We start from the raw sequence: 8,448 nt of genomic DNA on the forward strand, positions 1-8,448 counted from the left end.
GTACATGATTTGAATACATGCTTATTTTGAATGTCGAAACATTAAAATCAAATGGTCATACTTACAATGACAAGCATCATAATGCCAAAAATAAGTGAAACAATTTACAAACATCAGTCATTAAAACAAGTTACAAAAAGCGCTTCGTAAGAATTCATTTATGGTTCACTGTTCATTTTTATTGCGCTTAATTATCGTAAAAGTAAAGAGATTATCTATTCCACATCGAACACATGCTTTATAAGAAAGAATTCTAATAGCAAATCATCAAAATGCACCACATGGTTTAAATTCTGAGTATTAAGTAAGCTCGCTACGAGAGTTGGCGAGGTGGGACTGGAACAGAGGTGCCCACCTGGGGGGGGGGAGGGGGGCATGGCACAAACAGCATCATCAAAATTTTTAGGGGGGTGTTTTGAGGAGAATTTTTGGGGGGTCTTCGTGAAATTTAGTAGGTTGCGCCCTTGATCTTAGGAGGGAGGGGCACCCCTGGACTGGGATGACAAAATTTCATTCAAGATTCTACTAAAAGTGCGTGCATGCACGCCGTTTTCTTCTATGCTTTGAAGTAGATAAGAGCGGGGATAGCACTTCCATTTTTTTTCAAACAATTTCAAAATTTGTTATGAAAACATAGTTCCAGAATTATTATTCCGAGATTAAAATAGAGTAACATATGTCCCTATGATGTAAAATTTTTTTTTTTTAGTATTTCGTAATATTTTTTTATAATTAATTTTACAGTACCGAAAATCGAGAATGAACAACTAAACCCTTCTTGGGGCTAGTTGTTCCGCGGGTCGGGCAAGTTGTTCCGCTATTAACACGACAATGTTTAACGATGATGATTTCGAAATGAACATCGTTTCGAGACGAATAATTGGTTAAAGGCATAATTTGTGAAAAAAATAAATGTTGATTAAAAACAAGTGTCTATTTAAATACTAATAAGCAATATTGTCCGAATAATCACTTTTTTTTTAAAACTTAAAACAAACTAAACTTCAGTAAATTACCGCCCATTAGCCAGGGCTAAAGCAGAAGCGGGAATTGACTGAATATACCTTGCCTTGCGTTCAATTTTCAAGTTGAACCAAACCATTGCTTCGGTCACTCGTCTGGTCTGCTAATTCTATATTAGCTACCAGTTTGTTTCGCACTCTTGACTTACCTTAAGTTGTTTTCCATCTCCAGCTCAGTTACTTTCCTATGCCGGGCTGATGAGCGCTAATAAGCACGAAACTGCAGTCCTCGGTTGGAAATGACTGAGCTGGCGGTGTATTTCACGCATTTAAACTAAACTTATTTTACATTTTAGCATTGATAATTTGTATTTGAAATTTCAATGATTACCATTTAAGTTCAAATAAATAATATTAAGGCAAAATTAATAAGTATAGTAGCATTATAATATATTAACATAGTAAAGCTATTTTCAAATAAAAAACAGACTTCAAAAAACAAAGAGGAACTAAAAAGTAAAAAATAATTGGTGATACTTACATACGATTTCCTATCCAAACGTATAAATCCTTTTTTTTTTTTACAATTCCAGCACAAAAATCAACTAAACTAAACGCCCAATTATAAAATAAACACTGATTTTAATTACTATACGATGTAGTTTAATACCTAACTAATTATGTACGATCTCATAATTTGTAAGAACCATTTGAAGTCGGAGCATATTTTTTTCTGTTACTAAGTCACTACATACATAAAATGTTCTGACTATTTAATCCAATTTAATTGGTTTGAGTGCCCAACGAAACGCAGCCTTAAAATAATTAGTTAATTTATTAATTTAAAAAAACTTTAAATTGATCTTATTAAAACTTCGAAAATTATCTATTAGTTTTTTTGCTATTTTTTCTGCCACTCGCCGACTTTCCTGAAGCACAGTTGATTGAATTTACGAATGAAAATAAATCTCGAGAATAGGAAAGATAAACGTAGAGCATTTTTCCGTTTTGAAGGGATCGTTCTAATTAGTGATGTTCCGGATATCCGTATCCGTATCCGCGGATATCCGAGGGGAAATAAAGATCTGTATCCGTATCCGTTACTTTTTTGACGAATCTTAAACGGATCATTTCTATTCTAAAAAATTTTAAATATTTGAATTAAAGACTCTTAAATTCCGTTTAAATTAGGTTTTATTCCCTATTTAAATTATAAGGTATCATTTCTGAAGCCAATTTCTACCCCCCCCCCCCTCCGTTGCAAAAAGGAAGGGTAAATAAGTTTTAAAAGTGTGTATCAGTGTGTCTTTTTGTGGCATCGTAGCTCCTAAACAGATGATTACCGGAGGTATTAATTAAAAACCGACTTAACGTTTTTCACAATTATGGTAGTAAAAATTTACCCGTAAGTTTAAAATGTTGGCCCTAGTTAAAAGAGCGAAATTTTCTGCGTTTGATATTTATTTGAAACTTCTAACTTATATACAGTAGAAGCTGTAATCTTGTTAAGTAAATTTTAAATGCAATCCTAAGCCTTTATACGCGTGATTGGTAGCGATTTCATAGTCGAAAGATAAGGAGAAAAAGCTCAATGACATTTAAAATTTTACCTGCTATCAGTTCATATTTGTTAACAAATGTGTGTTCTGACCCTCTGGGACATGTTTTGTTTTTTTTAATTTTTAATTTAATATTAGTTTTTGTTATTGATTTGGGGTTTCTGTTATTCTTCATGTTTCTCTCGGCATCCTTCAAAAAAAGTGAGACTAAATTCTCTATTTACTGTTTGTAAAGGTGTTCCTGGCTCTATATTTTGTCGGTCGGAGTAAGTTCGGTGGAATGGGTCAGCGCTGCATGTATGCTGAAATAAAATGCGAAAAATTATTTCTAGCCTGTCCAGTAGCAGTTTTACACTCTTGCTCCTGTATCCAAAATCTACCGAGTAAGCTAGAAATAATTTTTCACATCCCATCTAAGCATTAATGCAGCGCTGGCCCATTCCTTCCAACTCTCCCTCAATTTTAACGGAGATTTCTTTAAAGAGTAAATCATAGTCTTGATAATATTTTTGCCGCAGTTGACATTTTCTGAAGAAACTGCCTATTCTGACGGAATACCTTCCGCAACAAATTTTACACTTGGATAGTTGAATTGGGAAAAAAATTTTGAGATCCGTATCCGTATCCGCGGATCTTGACACCGTTGATCCGTATCCGTGGATCTTGACACTGTTGATCCGTACCCGTAACCGCGGATCTTGACACTGTTGATCCGTACCCGTACCCGCGGATCTTGACACTGTTAATCCGTATCCGTATCCGCGGATCTTGCCACTGTTGATCCGTATCCGCGGATCTACTTTTTTAACGATCCGGCACATCACTAGTTCTAATACACACTAACGGTTTCCTCCAATCATTAACAAATGAATTCCCTGTTTTCCGATCACCTTCAAATGAAATTTTCTCCTGCTTTAGATACATGATAATGTAACCGAAGCTGCAGTAGCGACTGCTATTCAAATGAATGGCTTCCGATTTCTCCAGGATTAGTTTCCGTCTCCCTCGACACTTCATTTCCGCCGAACAAGTGCCACACTCTTCTATGACTACAAAATTTAAAACTTTAAACATTTCCTGAATCCAGTCACATCTCATATTATGTGTGATTCTGGAAAAACATTCGTGAGTACTTTTTCGTCTTGCATGAAATTTTATTTTAAAATGGAGATTTCTATATGAAGATGGTACAAAAAGGTTATTGTACAAAAAAATGCTCAATCAAATTAATTGCGATTACATTTACTCTTTTGATTTTTTTTTTTGAGCAATCACGATTGCTTATTGTTCTCACTTGACTGTTTTTGGAGTCCTATCATTTTATTTTCCCGTCAGCACCCTCTGCAGTATCACCGTCGACCGGATCCTCACGATGCTGCTCCTACAGCGAAAACCGTCTCCAGGTTCCGTCCATATCCTATACACACACACGCATACATGCACACCTACACACACATACATACGCCTACACACATACACATACACACACATACACAAACACATACAAAAAAAAACACACTCAAACACATACACACACTCAAAACACATACACACACACGCATACATACAGACACCTACACATACACACACACCTACACACAACTACCCCCCCCACTCATGCCTGCACACAGACACAAACACATATGCCTACACACACATACATACGCCTACACACATACACATACATACGCCTACACACATACACATACACACACATACACAAACACACACAAACACAAACACATACAAAAAAAAACCACACTCAAACACATACACACACTCAAACACACACACACGCATACATACAGACACCTACACATACACACACATCTACACACAACTACCCCCCCCCCCACTCATGCCTGCACACAGACACAAACACACATGCCTACACACACATACACATTCCCCCCACACAAACACTCATACACACAACTACCCACACGCTCATACCTGCACACAGACACAAACACACATGCCTACACACATACACATACCCCCTACACACAAACACACATACCCCCCACACACACATAAACACACACGCCTACATACACACACACTCGTGATTGCGAAAAACATAATTTGAATTCAAAAGGACAAAATTCAAATTAATTTTTTTTATAATTAATTTTATAGTACCAAAAGTCTCGAAAAGGAACAACCTGCCTCTTTTTGGGGCAAGTTGCTCCGATGCTAACCCGACGATATTTAACGATGATGATTTCGAGCAGTACATAGTTTCAAGATGAGTCATTTGTTAAAGGTATTATTTGTGATGAAAAAATAATTGTTAATTAAAAGCAAGTGTTTATTTAAAGACTAATAAGCAATATCTTCCGAATAATCAGATGTTTTTCTTAAACTTTAAACAAACTCAACTTATTTTACATTTAACATTGAGGGGTCACAGTACCATTCAAACATTTTTTTTTTAATTTTAAGTAAATTTTATATTCCTTTGAAACCATAACATGCATACTTATTTCGTAATCAATCATTTATTTACAAAATTTAAAAATATTGCCTACTTTTTTTTAAAAATTCAAAAAAGTGAGGAAACTTTCAATTTTTTGAAATCCTTAAGGCTTTTTTATTTTTACACTCATTTAAAGAAAGTTTTTTGCTATACTATCACTATAATCATCTCTAAAAATCTGTGCATTCATTCGCTTATGAGTTTATTAGAAAAAAATTTCTGTCATTAATTATGTAAAAAATCAAAGCTTTTTTAAAAAAAAAAAATTGGTTTTTAAAGGTTTTACATGCTCTAAACATTAGAGTCATCTATAAAATGCTTATCCAATGCACAGTTTTATCAAATATGTTCTCCCAATTGCAAAAAGTATTACTTTAAAGCTGTATCTTTAATAGAAAAAAAATCCTTAGGGATTCTAATGACATGAAAACACAAAAAAAAACCATCATCGAGAACAAGCAATTTAAAGTTTTTCTTTTGCATAAGAACACATAGGGAGCATGGCCTAAAATAACTCAGAACTATTTAAATATTTGAACTAAAGCAATGAAACTTTTTCCCTGTGTTCAGAATAGTTTTTAGCTTTGAAATAAGCAATAAAAAATTTTTTGATCGTGTCATCATTTTTGAGGTACTGTAACCCCTTAGTAATTTGTATTTAAAGGTTCGATTATTACTCCTTAAATTCAAATAGATATATTAAGACACAGTTCATAAGTATAGCAACATTATAATATATTCACATAGTAAAATATATCAGGAATAGAATAATGTAGTAAAATTCAATAAAATATTTAACAGCTTCTCTTGCTAATAAGCTATGATAGCTTGCTCAGTCTGCAACCATTAAAGAAAACCATCTTGGACTATTAAATGATACGATACTTCGCAGACGATCCATAAATGGTTACAATGAACTCCCAATTACTCGAGGACGGATTATTATGCGCATTCGTTTATTTATACCTTTTGTTATTCAAAAAAATGACGTTTTTCAAAATAAACTGACACTAAAATACTAGCGAATCAATTCATAAAATAAAATTTAATCACCAGAATGATTAATCGAAACATTAACCATCAAAAATTCCATACAGCAGTTTAATACATTAAATAATTATCTTTTCACGGAACATCAGAAACTATTCTTATGAAGGAAAATAAACAATAAGTTCTTAAAAAATTCTCGTAACGTTCAACATTTTTTTTAAAAAATCTTAAAAACAAATAGACTACAGCACTTACCTCACAGCAAAACGAGCTGATTTGTGCATCACATGACTTCCTTTTACTCCAATTTAATGTCATTTACCCATTACTGGCAATTTTAATGTCATTCAATAGTTTACTCTTTAAATATCACCAACAGTGGACAAATTGAAATCAGATTTTAAAAAAAATCGCCAACTTTGTCGCCAAGTTGGTGACAAAACTTGGCGAAAAAAACACTGGCGATATATCGCCAAGTGTCCGCCAAATTATAACACCACTCAAATTTACATCGAAATTAACAATGATTTCCCCCCAAAAAAGGGCAAAAGACCCCTTTAGAAACACCCGAATGCAACCAAAAGGGGAGGTGCACAACGAGACCTCACTAGGAGTCTACGTACCAAATTTCAACTTTCTAGGACATACCGTTCTGGAGTTATGCGAGATACATACACACATACGCACATACATACAGACGTCACGGGAAAACTCGTTGTAATCAACTCGGGAATCGTGAAAATGGATATTTCGCGTGTCTATACGTGTGGTCGAGTCAAAAAAAAACTCAACATTCATTCGGGGGTGAGTAAAATGGAAATTAAGGTCGATTTTTGAGTGATTTTTTTTCGCGAATACAATACTTCCTTTTTTGTAAAAGAAAGTAAAAAATCCTTCTTCCATTCCACTTCCTTTTAATTTTCCACAAAATGACTATCTGCTCTTAAGTATATAAAATCTTAACTCCTCCATTTTTGAAAGACTCAAGGAAGAATTTGATATTTACGTAAAATATAAAAAAAATATTTTCCGCCTACAACGGACGAAAAAAACATCACTCACACTCCATCAAAATATTTCAACTGTTCCATTTCATTTATTTTATCTTAGCCCTTAAAAGAAAAAAGAAAGAAAAAAAAACAGTAAATAGCGCAAAGATAAAATTAAAGTTAAACACCGCGAAGAAATACACAGCATTGCCAATTTGCAACTCCAATAAACTATAGGGGGTGCTGCCGCCACTGTCTAATGGCGGATGAAAAGGGTAAAACAAACAAATGCCGTAACTTATAACTTGATTTGACGCTTCGTGAATGACAGTAATTTTTCATCGTGTTTGTGGGAAGCTTTCTTTTCTATTCTTCTGAAATTACATTACATCAAAAACTGTCTGAAACCTGTAATTTACATCAAAGAAAACACGTGGAATGGAATCTCTTACCTTTTTCTTTAGTATTGTTAATCACCGCAAGGTGGCGTATTCGAGCTCTGGAGTTGCGAATGGTAATAAATGATTTTTGCACAGCAGACGATACATTTAAAAACCAATAACAGGGAGACTTCTTTTTATTTTTTTTTCTTTTAGAGAACCGTTCACTAGGTTTACAATGCAGTTGCAAACACATTAGATTTATATAAATACTAGCTGTACCCGACGCGCGTTGCTACGCCAACAAAAAAATACATCATCATACTGATTTTCATGACAATCGGTTGAACGGGGTAGAAGTTGCTACTCTGCAGTGCCACCTGGTGGCGAGTGGCTTCAATGAGCCTATTATGCACCTTCTCCGTGGAAAAATACATATATATAGCCATTTTCATAATAATCGGTCCAGGTATCCAGTGAAGCCGTGACTCTTCTTAAATTTTGTACTCACGCAGTTTGCAAGATCAATCCATCGCTAAAAATATCAAATAGAAAAAGCTTTAAATCCCCCCGTTGCATGAAAAGCCATAAAACAATAAAGAAAGAATTTATTTGTTCAAACTCAAGAAAAATGGCTTCTTATCAATGAGATCTTTCACGCGAATTAATTTCTGCAGCCGATCATTTTATTCGTATTTATCCAATGGATTGTGACTTAAATTGGAATAAAAAAGGAACGATCGATCGGATTTTTTTCGAACTGGTCTATAAACATTCCCAGTACCAAAAATAAGAAACGGTGAAAGTTTCAGCCAAATCTGCCGGGTAGTTTTTGAGTTCATGGATGACATACAGACAAACATTCATTTTTATATATATATAGATTGGAATTATCAGTAACATTTTGAAACACGTGTTTCTTGGTTGGCACGGGACAGATTTGGTAAAACGCTGATCAGGGGTGTGTGACTAGGTCTGTAAAACCACTTGCTTAGATCTCGAAACATGTGATTTTGTTGTTTTTCATACTCATAGAATAATTTCGCGCATTAATAAAATCGCCCATAAATAAGCAGCTATTCAGTTAAT

This window comes from Uloborus diversus, unplaced genomic scaffold, assembly GCF_026930045.1.
Source record: "Uloborus diversus isolate 005 unplaced genomic scaffold, Udiv.v.3.1 scaffold_17, whole genome shotgun sequence".
Lineage (NCBI taxonomy): Eukaryota > Metazoa > Arthropoda > Arachnida > Araneae > Uloboridae > Uloborus > Uloborus diversus.